We start from the raw sequence: 16469 nt of genomic DNA, 5'->3' as shown, positions 1-16469 counted from the left end.
TTAAGACAAAAAATATGAGGATTTTAAAAAAACTATACTATATTAATTGAGAGTTTGTGATATGGTATAAAGAATAAAATATAAATTAAAAAATGAAAGAATAAAGACACCAAAACTCATACTCACAAACAATCAAAATTCACCAAGCAGAGTAGTCAAAAATGGGTGGTATTTTCAATCAATGATTCTATAGAAAATTGACACCCAAATAGAAATTAACAAAATTATTTCCTGTATCACATCATACAGGAACTTTCACTCTAGAGTTAAAAATCTAGACATGCAAGCATAAAAACAGAGCTTTAGAAGAGAACATAGGAGATGTAGAAAGGTACATTAAATAGAATGCAAGAAGAACTGACCATAGAAGAAAAGATTGAAAATCTGGAGAAATTGAAAATTAGTAAGACACTATTAAAGGAATAAAAGAACATGTTAAGAACATGTTACAGTTTTGCTGGAATTATTTATATGCCTTATAAATACTTGACAAATACTCATGTCCATAATATGAAGAGATGCTTTCAGTCAATAACATGCAGAAAAATAATCTCGTAGGAAGTGTACTGAAATTAGAATGGATACCTTGCAAAAGAGGCTAATACAATGGCCAATAAAGACAAAATGGTGCTTATGTTCATTAGGCATTATGTAATTGCAAATTTACTCCAGAATGATATATGACTATATACACAACAGGATGTCTAAGTATAAGGCAAACAAGCGTTGTGTTTAGCCAGAATGTGCATAAATGAGAACATGCATACTTAATGTGCATCAACTTGGGAAAATGATTAGGCACTGTCTACATATGATGAAATCTGCATTAGCTTATAATCATCAATTCTATTCCTGGGTCATATCTAACAGAAATACATGAGCATGTGCCCCAAGGGCACACACACAAGAATGTTTATGATGCATCTCTCATAACAGCTAACAATGAGAAACAAACCTAGTACCCTGTCAAATATATCATGCTTGATTCAGCAGTATAATAATATACAGATTTGAAGACTGAATGAAATATGCTACATCCAAAAATGTGGTTTGTTCCACAAACATAATGTTGAGTGGAAGAAGTAATAGAGAATATAATACACACAATGGTCCCATTTATACAAAGATAAAACAGACATTATTAAATTGTAGTGTGAAGAGACACATGTGTATATAGTAAAACTAAAATCCTTGAGAAGAGAGAAAGCAATGAGGTAGCTACCATAAAAGTCAGGTTAGTGGTTACTTTTTTTTCTTTATTTTTTTTGAGACAGGGTCTTGCTCCATCACCTAGGTTGGAGGGCAGTTGCACAATCTTGGCTCACTGTAACGTCTGCCTCCTGGGTTCAAGCAATTCTCCTGTCTCAGCCTCCTGAGTAGCTAGGATTACTGGTGCCCGCCACCATGCCCGGCAAATTTTTGTATTTTTAGTAGAGACGGGGTTTCACTATGTTGCCCAGGGTAGTCTCGAACTCCTGACCTCAAGTGATCCACCTGCTTCCCAAAGTGCTGGGATTACAGGCATGAGCCGTGTCACTGCGCTAACCCAGGGTAGTGATTACTTTTATTCACAGCAGGGCATAGAGATGGGAAGGAGACAATAGAAAGAATTCTTTGGAGTGGTGGCAAAAATCTGTATTTTCTTCTTGATCTTGGTGATGGTTGTATGAATGACTACTTTGGGATAATTCATTAAGCTGTAGCTATAGTTTTATTCGACTTATTGTATGTGTATTATACTCTGTTTCGAAAATGAGCATCATTTGTTTTGTTTTGTTTGTTATTAAAGAATATGAAAAACCACTTAATGGTTAGAATATTTTTCTATTTCTTTCTTAAGGAAAATACCATTCTCTCAGACCATTCTGTATCACCTCAGAGTGGAAGAGAAATGCTTATTGGAGGCTCTTCCTTAGGACATATATTTTCATAACTGGTTTTGAGTTCTCTCAGATACAGATGAAACATATGAAAATATAAATGGCTTGGTAACTCTCAGATTTAAAATGTTTGGCATAAATTTAAATAATCATCTCTCAATAACAATTATAGAGTCTCTGTTTTGTATATTTTACATGTGCCATTAGGATATCACTTGGGAGAATATGTGTAACCCACGAAAAGAATGGGTAGAAGTTGTGTGACAAGGTTTCTGTTCCGATATTAGAATTGAATTTCTTTAATCATGAACAAGTCCCGTGGAATAAATAGCTGAATTGTTCATGAAAGTGGAGTCAGTTAAACATTATTTGTGTTAAAGGTCATTTATGTATTAATTTTTCAACTCTATAGGCAAAGTTATCTTCAGTAGGCTAGATGAGACTGTTTCAAAAGATGTATTATTTTATCATGGTGTTGTAGGTTTAACACCAAAGCAGAGATTCTGCACACCAATGAATATTATGCAAAACTATTTTACATACAGATTTTTAACTCACTTAGTTTCTTTCATGGCTTAAAAATCCTACAAAATATAATGAATTATGTAAAGACTGTACATGCTAAAAAATCTATCTCACTGTCAAAAGCTGTGAGATATGAAGATTGTCCTGAGAGTATAATTTAATAAAATATTTACAGGATTTGAAATCAATGAAGAGAACAGAGCTCTTGTCCCACCTCCTTTTCCATGGTGAAATTTCTTATCTTGTTTTGACCATAGATCCCCTTGTCATAAAACCAATGCATAAGATACAACTGCATCCAATGTATTCCAGAGAAAGATTCTCTGCAGATGACTCAAGGAAAGCCACAGGAGCAACAGGGAAACTGAAAGAACAAATATCACAGTTGATTCAGAAGGGCAGCCCCACATTTTTAAGGTTGTGTATCATGCTTTATGTAAATGCTCATTCAGATAGAGGTCCAGATGCTAAATTGAAAAAAATAATATTAATGATATTATAAAAGTTATTTGATTCAATATGATTTCAGAGTGTTGTGAAATGGTTCTTAGTATCTAACATAATGCCTTTCATATTTTAACTACCTATTAAATATCTGGTGGATTTATAAAATAATAAGTTATCTCACAGTTATACGAAGGGATTATCACTCTCATATATGAAAATTCATCAAAGACCAGAAAATATAATAAGGTACTTTACTCTCTTGAGTCTTACAGATTTTAAAGCCAAAAGGGATATGAACATACATACCCTCCATCACCTACTTTGTATGTGAGAAAAACAGAGTTCAAAGAGAATATGCGATCAGAACACAAGTTTTCAATGCCAAACACCATGTGCCATGTGTGAAAACAAACTGCTACCAATTAATCATTTGATTTTGAGCCCCTTTACCATAATCATTTGTAAAATGAAGAGACTAGACTACATGAACTCTGGAGTCTCTGTCAGCTTAAAACTTCAGACTCTAAATCTTGATAATAATCCAAATAAATTTTGCCAAATGCTTTACATAAAAGTAAAGAATATTAAGGAATCCTCAATGGATCCACTATGAGATATTTTTTGACCAAACTAATAACTATTGTTAATATATTTAAGAACAATACCTCAAAATGATTGTGAACTGTTAGGGGAAAGTTTACTAGTATTTCTTTATATCCCTTAGACTCAGTTTCTTTTTGAAATTACTTTTATGCAAACAAAGAATCATAGAGCTATTATAAAAATGGTATCTATAATTTCATCACCTAAAGATCACATATTGAGTTCTCTCAAATGAAATGTGTTTATAGATTTAAACTAGGTTGATTTTGAATTCATCATTCTAAAATAAATGCCTTAAATTTTAAAACGTATTTAAAATATATATTGGAGATTTTGTAGATTCTAAGTCAAAGTAATTTGAAATAAAAATTTTGACAAGATAATTTTGCACATATTTGTCTTGAATATAGCAGGAGATATTTACAAATATTTTAAATTCCTACAGTTCAACTTAAATTCTAATCACTATTTAAATATTAAAGCCAAAATACAATGATGGTAAAAGCAAATAATTTTAGTAGCCAGCCTCTAGATTAAGTAGAATATGAAAAAATATTTAGAAAATGTCAAATGGTTTTATGATATCTCGCAAATATATCAATCATATTCATTCAATTTCTGCATATTTACCCAAGAGAAATAAAAGCTTATGTTCACAAAAAGACATACACAAATGATCAAAAACCACAATTACTTTTGCACAAAGCTAATACAATGGAATACTCAGCAATTAAAATGAATAAATAGCAGAAATGCTCTACAATGTGGATGAATCTTGAAATAATTTTGCTAAATAAGCCAGACTAAAGCATATACATGCTGCATGGTTCAATTTCTATATTTTTTTAAGAAATACAAACTCATCTATAGTAGGGAAAAGTGGATCACTGGTTGTCTGGGGATGGGTGGTTGTTTGAGAAGGAAAGGCAGGAGGACATGACGAAACTGTTCAGGGTGATTGATTTCATTTTCGTGATCATGCTGATGGTTTCACAACAGTATATGGTGGGTCAAACTTATTGAATTGTTTAATTCAATATATGTAGTTTGTAGTATGTCAATTACACATTGATACACTAAAAAAAAAGCAAATTAAACAAGTAAACATGTATACCAATCTAGGAACATTAGGAATTGACAGGAACAGCTCATATATCTGTGTAGCCCCAAAGGACATCATGATTTTCAAACTAGTAAAATGTTACCTGTTCATGACTTAGACCCCAACTCACAATACATTATACATTTCATTTGTTAATTCCAGGAATGTTGTAATACTTTAGGAATATTTTATTTAAAATAAGAGTAGATTTAGGATTATTTTTAAAAGAATAAGCCTCAGTTAACTGAAAAAAACTCTCCTATTGGAAAAGCGGAGCCCTTGAATGTAATCAGTAAAAAAGTGGCACTATTCTAGAGTTTAAGTCTATTTTCTGTAAAGCATGGAATTTCGTATCTAGAACACTAGCATTCTGTGAGCACAAATGAACTATAATTGCTGTTCAGTTTCATGCCTGCAACATAATAGAGAACTCACGGTAAAATAAAAAACAAACAAACAAACAAAAAGCAGCATAACAGAAAGGACTCTGTTCTTAATTTGCAGTGATACCCAACCATTGTGAACAAGCTCTGTCAACACCATCTGCTCCACAAAGGAAAGTTGCTGATTATTGCATCTCTGAGTGGAGTCGGTTCTCTCACACGATAGCAGAAGGTAAGACAGTGACAAGCATTTGAGGGGCTCTTGCTTGTTTTTATGATTGATGAGTTTTCTATTGAAAGAACGGGTGTGTGAACTCAATGGTGGTGATGAACAGAGGCACTGCTAAGGGCAGAAGCAGTCTGGGAGTAAAGCAAAAAAGAGAACAGAACTTTCTTCCCCTTGACTTCTCAGCTTCCTACACACAGCACTTCCAAACAAATGTTTCTACCAAGATCTAATTCATGTGATCACCTGTGTACACAGTGGCAGCTGCAAGCAATATTTTTATATTGTGTATCCCAGCACAATATACATGAGACCATTTAAGTAAATAGTATTTCATATTCCCTATTTATTATTTTGGCAGTATCTAAGCTGGAAGAAATGAAAGAGCTCTCCAGGTAAAGTGATATAACATTTTTACATTCTCAAATATAATTATATTAATGATGGATCACTGAAATTAATAGTTACAAAAAATGACAATAAAATTGTGAAATACAATTGGGAAAGACATTAGTTATCCAGACTTGATCTAAGGAGTTATTGACATTGGGTGAGACACTCAAATTCATGGAACTGTAGTTTCTGAATCTCTAATATCAGATTGAGGATGCCATATTTCTGCAAAGAAAAATGCAGTTAGTTGCCTCTGCTTTAGGAAGGAATTGATTGATTATTACACTGTACAGAAACAAGGGCTTCTGCATAATATTTCATAGCTCCAATATAAATTCAGAATTTCTTCGTTTTGTTTTGTACATCTTGGATTGAATCTTGAAATTGAATTAGATCTTGGAGTGTCTAAAAAGCCAAGAAAAAAGAGCCCTTCCAAATATTCACAATAGTAGGGCAGGAGAATTTTTAGAGGTGGCAATCAGTTTTCTCCCATTTCCAGGAAAATTTTATAAAGTACAAATTATAATTATGGGTCATCAGTTAATACTATCTCTCTGCCATAGTCTGATTCTTATACAGAGAGCAAAATCATTTGTTTTTTAATTTATATTATTTATATTAACCTATTTTGATGATGAGTTGAGGGTAAAATTCTTACCTGTAGACTAAATAGAACGTATCAATATTCTACAGACAGCAAATTGTCATCATAAGTAATCTATTAATTTTGAAAGACTTCATTGTTCCAGGAATACATATGTATACTTATAAGCTATACACATTTATTGCAAAATTAGCTATCTTCACCTTCTTATGCAATTTTTCACAATTTATTAGTCCATTAAAGTATTTATGAAGAACACATTATATCTCATGAACCTTCCACAAAACAGTTTTGAGGTCTTGATCAAATTACTTAATTTTTCCTTCAGTTTCTACATTTTTTTATTTTTTATTTTTGGGACTGTCTCTCTCTGTCGCCCAGGCTGGAGTGCAATGGCACTATCTCAGCTCACTACAAACTCCACCTCCCAGGTTCAAGCAATTCTCCTGCCTCAGCCTAGTAGATGGGATTACAGGTACCTGACAGCATGCCTGGCTAATTTTTGTATTATTAGTAGAGATGGGGTTTCACCATATTAACCAGGCTGGTCTCGAACTCCTGACCTCAGGTGATCCACCCACCTTGGCCTCCCAAAGCGCTAGGATTATAGGCGTGAGCCACTGCACCAGGCCCACTTTATTCTTTTAAGGTCATAAAATAAGGATAATAACAGCCTGTCTCAAAAGTGTTTTCTAAATATTAACAGAATTAACTGAGGCAAAATACATAGATTGGTTCCCAGAATACAATGTTACCAATATTTTTAGCTAACTTGCTTTGTACGTACCAAGAACTGTGGTAAGAATGGGCCAACCATGGTATAATTAGATTGATGTAGTTCGTTGCTTCTCAGAACTTAGAATTGAATATGAAAAACCAACACTAGTTATCAGGGGAACCAGCCCCTTTCCATAAGTGTTGGCCAGCCTGAGAAATAAACAGAAAGAGTACAAAGGGAGGAATTTTACAGCTGGGCCTCCAGGGGTGACATCACGTATGGGTAGGACTGTGATGATGACCCTGAGCCACAAAACCAGCAAGTTTTTATTAGGGATTTTAAAAGGGAGGGGGTGTACGAACAGGGAGCAAGTCACAAAGATCACATGCTCCAAAGGGTGATAAAGATCACAAGGCAAAGCCAAAATTAGAATTACTGATGAGGATCTATGTCCTGCTGTGCCGTATTGTCTTGATAAACATCTTAACAGGAAACAGGGTTCAAGAGCAGAGAACCGGTCTGACTAGAATTTACCAGGCTGGAATTTCTCAATCCTAGTAAGCCTGAGGATACTGCAGGACACCAGGGCATATTTCAGTCCTTATCTCAATCACATAAGGTAGACACTCCCAGAGTGGCCATTTATAGACCTCCCCCCAGGAATGCATTAGTTCCCCAGGGTATTAATTATTAATATTCCTTGCTGGGAACATAATTCAGTGATATCTCTCGTACTCACATGTCCATTTATAGGCTGTCTGCAAGAAGAAAAATATGGCTGTATTCTGCCCGACCCCGCAGGCAGTCAGATCTTATGGTTATCTTCCCTTGTTCCCTGAAAATTGCTGTTATTCTGTTCTTTTTCAGGGTGCACTGATTTCATATTGTTCAAACACACATGTTGAACAATCAATTTGTACAATAGTGTTCCTGAGGTGACGTACATTCTCAGCTTATGAAGATAATGGGATTAAAGTAAAGACAGACATAAGAAATTATAAGAGTATTATTAGGGAAGTGACAATTGTCCATGAAATCTTCACAATTTATATTCAGAGATTGCAGTAAAGACAGGCATAAGAAATTATAAAAGTATTAATTTTGGGAACTGATAAATTTCCATGAAATCTTCACAATTTATATTCTTCTGCCACGGCTTCAGCCGGTCCCTCCATTCGGGGTCCCTGACTTCCCACAACAAGTAGTTACACATTGTTAGTTATTGATTTAATAATAAATATTATTTGCATACAAACTATGTAAAAATGGAGGAAAGTATGAAAACATATTCACCACCAGTGCTGCTAAGATTAGAAGGGGTGATGTTAGCAGGTCAGAGGAGAAAGTTAATAAGAAGTTGCATAGGTTTTCAATGCAACTGTGTGTAGCTGTGTAAGGGGGACAGGTACAAAGATGCTCAGATATAGATCATAGATAATAAGGCATCACCTGTGCATGATACAGGTAGAAAATTCTGTAATTTACAGAAAGGAAAATCTATGTTTCAATTGTATGAAAATGAAACATTTTATAGAGAATGCAGAGATCAATAATGATTTAATGTAATATCTAATTATGGCTATTGGAAGTCCTTCTAGTTTTAAGGTCACAGAATTTTAATATTATCAGGTGACCATAGGAATTTTGAATAAAAATGTTCCAGTTAAAACTACAGTTTCTAAAACTTAATGGTGCAATTCCCATGGATGACAGTGAGTAAGAGCTAAAGAAAGTTTCAAAAGACCAAAGAACGTATAGAACATTGTAACCAATAAAATCATTTTTAATAAATGTTGATATTACCCACTTTTTTGCATGAGGATTAGATGAAATCTACTGTTAAGAAGTGGAGGGAGGAAATGGTAAGGTTGACTTAGGTAAATAGTTTGTTCAATCAAATGGTTATATTAAGCTCATACACTGTACATATACTAAATAAATATGTTTCCTGGCATAGTATAGAATGATTTCCCACATAACCAATGAAATTCCTATTTTCTTTGCTCATTAGTTTGTGCTGAGAGTAGTAATGGCATTTTGCAAGCTGTGCCTGGTTCATTTTAAAGTGATCTCCTGGCCAGTTTAGAAATATTGAAAATATACTACTAAGAAAAAAAAAAAACTTTAGTTATCTACATAGACTGAGTGATTGTTTTTAATCACAATTAAGTGCACTTGTATGTATTTAGTTGTGAGATTGGCATGAACCCTGGTACTCAGAGGTACTCTCAAAATACAGGGTGATGAGTCTTGGGAGAGCAATGTGAGAGACCACATTTTAAAGTGTTAAATCAAATGCACACATATTCATTTCCTTGTTATCTGGAGGTGGCATTCACATGCCTAACTGCCGATATATATATATATTTTTCACAGACAAGACATTTGGCTTCTTACTCAAGGGCTTACTTGGAAAGACTGTTGAGTTGGCAGCTATAGCCACTTTTCCATTGTCAGAAATGAATAAAAATGCAAGGTCTAGGATGATTCTTAAAAGCAAAACTTCCTTTTGTTCTTTCATTGCACACATATGGATCCTTGGAAAAAGAAATTATTTTCCTTCTGTCTCTAATTAAGTTTTTATGCATCCCTGGCCTGCATTAAGCTAGAAAAACAGGGATCTCGCATAAATGAGATTTCATATGTGAAAGTACTTGGAAACTGCAAAACACCATATGATTCTAAGACATCCACAAGAATGTAAATATCGTAGATTCTTCCATCTTTTTGATGAAACCATCACTAACTACCTTAAAATATAACATATCCTTCTTATAAATCTCATTATTTTAACCTTGCAAGTCATTCCTTAAAACCTCACATAAATTTCACACCACCAAGAATACGCTTAAACTATATCATCACCATGGAAAACTTCCCTCCTTCCTTTGCTTTTGTAAAATATCTTTCACTTAAAAATACTTATTTGACAACCTATGTCTACAAGACACTATCATATGTCCTGAAATATAGAAATGAAAAGAGGAGAAATATTTCTCCCATAGAAAGCCAAGATTATTTTTCCTCCTCCATTTCTTCAAGACAGAAGAGGAAAGCCAGCAGGCTAGAAGATGGTGGGCTGGGAGACAGTGAGGTCAGATTAATTTACAAGAACCAGCAAGTTTCAGCACACGGTTAGCCTGCGTGCCAGGGAAAGGAGAGTGGATTTCATTTTAAATGCAATGGAAATCTACTGGGAGACATTCAGCAACAAAGAACAATGGCCTGATTTATGTTCTTTAAGATGATTCTGATTTTATTAGTACTGCATTTAGACACAAGCAACAGGAATCTTCTGCCCTGAGCCCCATCATTACAGAAAACTCTGCATAACACAGACACCCAAACAATAGATGTATTAAAGAAGACATGCCCTCCTCTGTCTGTAGGCACACATTGAGCAGTCCTGGCAGAGGACAAAGGTGACCACAAATACCTGCTCTTGAGGCAAACAATGTTTAGACCCCAGGGAAATGCTTCTCCACATCTCTTGGGCTATGTCCTTAAAATCGAAGGGAGCTGAGTTTTAATGCCATAAAAGTTCATGAGTTGTATCCTTGTCAAAGTTAGAAATATTCTTCCACTGCTGCAGTATACAATAACAACTTGAACAGGAGGCGTAGTTAGGCAAGAGAGGAGACAAACATGTTTACTTGAGGAACCCATTCTCTCAGATGGCATGGATACAGTGGATTTTTGCACTCTGAAATTATCATTGCACAGTAGTGTCCAGCATTCATTTCCTAACATCTATTTATTGTCCAATTCATGATTCTGGGAATACTTAACAAATGAAAACACTATTATAATTGCACTGTAAGTCAAGGAATATTTTGCAATTTTAAATAAGAACAGCAAACTGTAGCTCCTGGATTAAATTCTGCCCATTTCCTGCTTATATAAATAAGCTTTTTTTTTTGGCCCTAGCCACACAGTCAGTTGTTTATGTATTTTCTGTGCCTGTTTTTGTGCTGTGACAACAGAGCTCAGTTGTTGCAACTGATGCCCTGTGGACTGAAACCCCTAAAATATTTACTATCCAGATCCTTACAGTAAAATGTTTCCCTCATCTGTGCATGCCTGAAGTGCAAAACTGATTCTTCTAAATGCTTAGCTATTTCTTAAGAGATGGTAAAAAAAAAAAAAAAAAAAAAAAGTAGCTGGCTCTGAGGGAGCACAAAGGTATTTTACTGAGAAGAGTAGTAAATAATGACCATGTACAACTCATGCAACATTGGTAATAACAGCTTTATTCATAACATCCCCAAACTGGAAAGAACTCAATGCTTTTCCTCAGCCCAATTGATAAGCACGTTGCAGTATTGTATTAGTCCGTTTTTATGCTGCTGATAAAGACATACCCAAGACTGGGCAATTTACAAAAGAAAGAGGTTTCACAGTTCCATGTGACTGGGGAGGCCTCACAGTCATGGTGGAAGGTGAAAGGCACTTCTCACATAGCAGCAGACAAGAGAAGGGTGAGAGCCAAATGAAAGGGGTTTCCCTTTATAAAACCATCAGCTCTCATGACACTTATTCACTACCATGAGAACAGTATGGGGAAAATCGCCCCCATGATTGAATTATCTCTCACTAGGTCCCTCCTATAACATGAGAAATTTATGGTAGCTACAATTCAAGATGAGATTTGGGTGGGGACACAGCCAAACCATATCAAGTATATCCACAAAATAGAACCCTCTTCAGCAATAAAATATAAATAAATTCCACATATACCCAACAGCATGCATGAAGCTTTAAAATATTAAGCTGAGTGATAACAAGCAAAATAAAGAATTATTGAAAGATTCCATTTATTTGAAATTCTGGAATAAGGAAATGACATTGCATTGAATAAAGGAGTCCAATATTTGCCTGCAGCCAAAGGTCTAGGGAAAGCAGCTGACTACAAAGGGCCTATATTGGGAAACTTCTTAACTTATTTGGCCCCAATTCAAAGACAAAGGAAGCTGATCTTTGGTGATTGGACTGGTTTTATATACAGTATATCTAAGCCTAAAAGGGAAGCATACATGAATTTTGCAAGGAGCTGTCTCCTTTTCTGGCAAGCATTAAAAACTGTTTGATTTACTGGGGCCTCTTGTACTATCTTCAATGGAAAAAGAGTAAGAATAAACATGCAGATGACACGGGGCCTGGAGCTATAAACACTGTGATGGATGTCAGCAATGACACCCCAATTTTTCTTGAGGACGATGCACCTATCTCCCACCTGTGGGGACTAGGGTCTATTGACTGCCCTAGCATGCTGCTCACTGGGAATCTCCCTCAGCCTTAGAGCACTGCCTCATTCAAGGTTGTGTCCTCTTCCAGAGGGCCACACTTGGGCAGTGGCCAGCTGATGAAGGAACACAAAGTCTGGGATCCCTTGCCTTGCTTTGGAATTCCAGCTCTGGAGGACCAATTTCGTTGCATTTTGAGCATCTATACTTTTACCTCCACTCAAAAAGTTCACTTCTATCAGGTGAAACAACGTTCAAAAATGCATTAAACCACAAAGTCAAAGAGAATGAGAAATGACAGCAAGAAATGTCCACAAGATGGTGGAAACTGTGAACTCAATGGATGACTGGAACCTGACTTAGAAAGAGTGAGGAAAGGGAATCAACAAGAGACTCCAAGAGATTAAGTCAAAAGATCAAGCAAGCTGATGTGTATCCAAGAACCTCAGAGGCCCACAAGTTGGAATGCAATTGCCATTGATGGCTAAAATGTGGATTGGGGCTGAAAGTGCAAGGATTATTTAGAAGACTTTAGGAGAAACAATTAGTGTGTAAGATCTCTTTTCCTACCCTGTCAACAAGAACACTATTCTTTTCATCCCAAAAAAGGACTAAATATTTAATCTATGTAGCCGTTTAACAGCAGAGGCTCTGGACTTGGACCACTAGCCATGGTTGAAAGTGGAAGTGCTGTATTATGAACTGTGAGACCACCCACAACCCCCTTCTGTTCTTGGCCATCTGAGCTCTCTATCAGCATTTCAGTGCCTCATTCTTAAAGATGGAAATGTAAATTTGATAAGGTACTTAAAAAATAAAACATGCATAAAAAGAGAATGTAGAGAAACCAAAGACAATTCACAGAGGAAATTTTCAAAATAAGTACAATAAATTGTTTTATCACATTAAAATATTAACATCTAAAAAAGTAAACTACACAAACAAAATTTAGAGAACAGGGTAAAGCCATTAAAAATTAAAATAATCCTGCAGAAATTGAAAAACAATTCAGCAATATAGTTAGAAGACAAATTAAAGAAGATCTCACAGAAAGTAGACCAAAAGTCAAGAAAGATTCCAAGAGATACAAAAATCTTAATAAGCTCTTCGAAAAGAAGGAACATAAAATGTGAAAGAAAGACTATCCTTCAGAAATAATTCGAACACTTCAGAAGGTCTTTGGCTCCACATAGGATATGAAAAAATACAAGAGAATATTACTCTAAAACTAACTACAAGAATAAAACTAGATGATTTACAAAATCATAACTTTTCTTGAAGCTAGCTGAGGTCTAAAGTAATTCAGAAAAAATTAATTCCAACAAGGAACAAGTCTCTTCCAGGATAAACAGATCACAAAAATGGTTTTACCTTTGGTAGAACAAAAAGAGGAAAAGTGGCAACCATGCAAATGATATCTGTTGGAAAAGGTGGACAATGCAGGAAATTCCAGCAGAGAAATGAAAACTAAGAAAGTATCAAATGGAATAACAGGTGATTTAAAAAAAAATGACAGAAAAGTTGAGAGGCTTTTCTTTAGATACAGCAATACCGCTAGACAAAACCATGAAGAAAAAGGTCAAACAAAAACACAAACCAAAAAATATGGTGAAAAAAACCACAGCTACCAAGAATGATGGGACAACAGCCAATGGTCTAATGAGAACATAATCATAGATGCAGAAGAAGAGGCTGGGGAGTGGGTGGATAATGGAAGTAACAATTGAAGAGATAATGGCCAAAATTTTTCCAAAATTAAGCAAATACCTCAATTCCTGGATCTAAAAAAATTCAGAATGCCCAAAGCATGATAAAGACAAAAATATATATTATTGCCAAAGTCCTAAAAAATGAAAGACAAAAAGAAAATCTTGAAGAACTGAAAGGAAAAGAAAGACAGGGAGAGAGAGGAAGGGGAAGGGGTAAGGGACAGGCAGAAAGGAAAAAAAGGAAGAGAGGGGAGGAGGAAGGAAGGAAGAATTATTTACAGAGAGAAAAATGTAAGAATTATACCATACTCTTGTTAGAAAATACACAAGCCAGAGAAAAATGAGTAACTAGTTCAAACTATTAAATAAGAAAAAAAAAACAGACAGCTTATAATTCTATATTGGGCGGGGGGGAAGAAGTATCTTTCAAGTATCAAGGCAAAAAATATTTTTCAAAAAAAAAGAAAACTTGAGAAAATTTTGGGGAGAGCAGATTTGCTTCAATAAATAAGATTGCTTACATCTGACTGTAAAGCAGCCCCTAACTATTTTAATGAATAATGTTTGTTTGGATATAGCCATACCCAGTCACTTATTATCTGTGGCTGTGTTCATCCATAACATAAAAGTTGAGTAGTGACAGAGACATTATAGCTCAAAAAGCCAAAAATATTTTTCTATCTGGCCTTTTACAGAAAATAAGCAAGCTGTCTCTTGACTTGAAGCATAATAGTAACAAGTTATAATAGCACTAAATATTTATCAAAGTAAAATGTGTAAAAATTGTAGTACAAAGAATGGAAAGGCTGAACTGGGAGGATCACCTTGGAAGGTTGCTATATGAGACATTAAGTGATATAACTATTAACAATAAGTAGACTGTGATAAAGACATATTGTAAATGCTAAATAAATTACTAAAATAATTATGGTTATAGTTATAACTAATTAAGTCAATAAAGATGAATTAAAATACTAAAAAAATAAGTAATATTGTAAAAATAGGCAGAGAGAAAAAGAACAAAGAACAGATGGAATAAATAGAAAGCAGCAAGATGGTAGACTTAGATCCAATTATATTGCTAATTATATTAACTACAAAGAATTGAAACAGCCTCATTAAAAAACAGGCATACTGGATTTGGGACAGAAATGCAAGACTAAACTCTATGCTGTCTTTAAGAAACATACATTAAATATAAGATACAGATAACACACAAAAAAATATTTAAATAGATATATAATGTAAACAATGATGTAAAATACCTGGAATGGCTAAATTAATATCAGACAAAATACATTAAAACAGGGGATATTAATGGGGCTAAAGAGGGACATCTTTTGATAAATAAAGCATCAATTCACCTAGAAGACATAATCCTAAATGTGTATTCACCAAACTACAAACTTTTAAAATACCTAAATTAAAAACTGATAAAACTGAAAAGAAAAATAGAGTAATTATTATAGTTAGGGATTTCAATACTTTTCTTCTTGTAATAATTAAAAAAATAGAAAAAAGATCAAAAAGCATATAGAATACCTGAAAAACACTAGTAACTATCTTTACTTATTGATATTTAAGGTACAGTCCATGCAACAACAGCACAATACGTATTTTTTTAAGTATACATAGAACACTTGCCAAGCTACGCTCTATTCTTGTAATACATAATCCTCATGCTAATGTAAAAGAAATAAAGTTATACAGTATATTCTCTGATCACAATGGACTTTAACTAGAAATTAGTTATTGAAGGACCTTGGAAAATTTTTCAAATATTTATAAATCAAACAAGGGACTTCTAAATAACAAATGTGTCGAAGAAGAACTCACAAAAATATTAGAAAACACTTTGTTTAAAAATGGAATCTCAACTTATCAAAATCTATGGGACAAAAGTAAAGGTGTCCCTAAAGTGCAGTTTATTGAATTAAAGGATTACATTTTAAGTAAAAAAGTTTTCAAATCAGTTATCTAATTTTACCCCTTAAGATAATAGAGAAAGAAGAGTAAATTAAGCCCAAAGTGAGCAGAAGGAAGAAAATAAAGATAAATGGAAATCAATGACTGTAAACAGAAAAACAATAGAGAAAATTAATAAATCATACCAAAATCTCATTTTTAAAAAATGAAATTGATAAGCTTGTAGCCAGACTGATCAATAGAGAAGATAGAAGACAAAAATAACCAATATCAGAAATTAAAGAAGGAACTTCACTCAAATCCTGCAGACATTAAAAGGGTAATAAGAAAATATTATGAACAACTTGATGGATGAATGTAGAAGCCATCCATACCCCAACAAAACTGGGCCGTGGTCTCCTTCTATTTTCCCACAGCACCTGTACTTAGACCTTATCCTTCAGATCCTCTTGAATTCCTTGTATATTGTTTTGTCATTTCCTAGGACATGTGGTTGACCTTATAGTCAAAGCTGGTTCACAATCACATGCACATTTCATCTGTTTGAGGAAGTGGCGTAGATGGTGAATACATCATTTCTATTCATATTGCATTAATGAGAATTTAACCATGTAGCCAACCTCTAGCTGGGAATCATAGTCTTTATCTGGGTGGCCATGTGCCCTGCTAAAGTTGATGCAATGCCAAGGAGTTCATTACTAAATGTAAAA

The 16469-nt window shown here is 34.3% G+C and overlaps 1 long non-coding RNA gene across 1 annotated transcript in view; it reads left to right on the top strand.

Annotated features, from left to right (window-relative positions):
* LOC129524943 (uncharacterized) overlaps positions 1 to 16469 on the top strand; it is a 182059-nt gene that overhangs the window by 71082 nt on the left and 94508 nt on the right. The window contains exon 2 of the long non-coding RNA XR_008668932.2: positions 5062 to 5172. This is a non-coding gene — a long non-coding RNA (uncharacterized lncRNA). The remainder of the gene's footprint in view (positions 1 to 5061; positions 5173 to 16469) is intronic.

The sequence above is a fragment of the Gorilla gorilla genome, chromosome 8 (genome assembly GCF_029281585.2).
Source record: "Gorilla gorilla gorilla isolate KB3781 chromosome 8, NHGRI_mGorGor1-v2.1_pri, whole genome shotgun sequence".
Taxonomy (NCBI): Eukaryota; Metazoa; Chordata; class Mammalia; order Primates; family Hominidae; genus Gorilla; species Gorilla gorilla.
The sequence above is the reverse complement of the archived record's forward strand: the minus strand, read 5'-3'. Positions and strand labels throughout refer to the sequence as shown.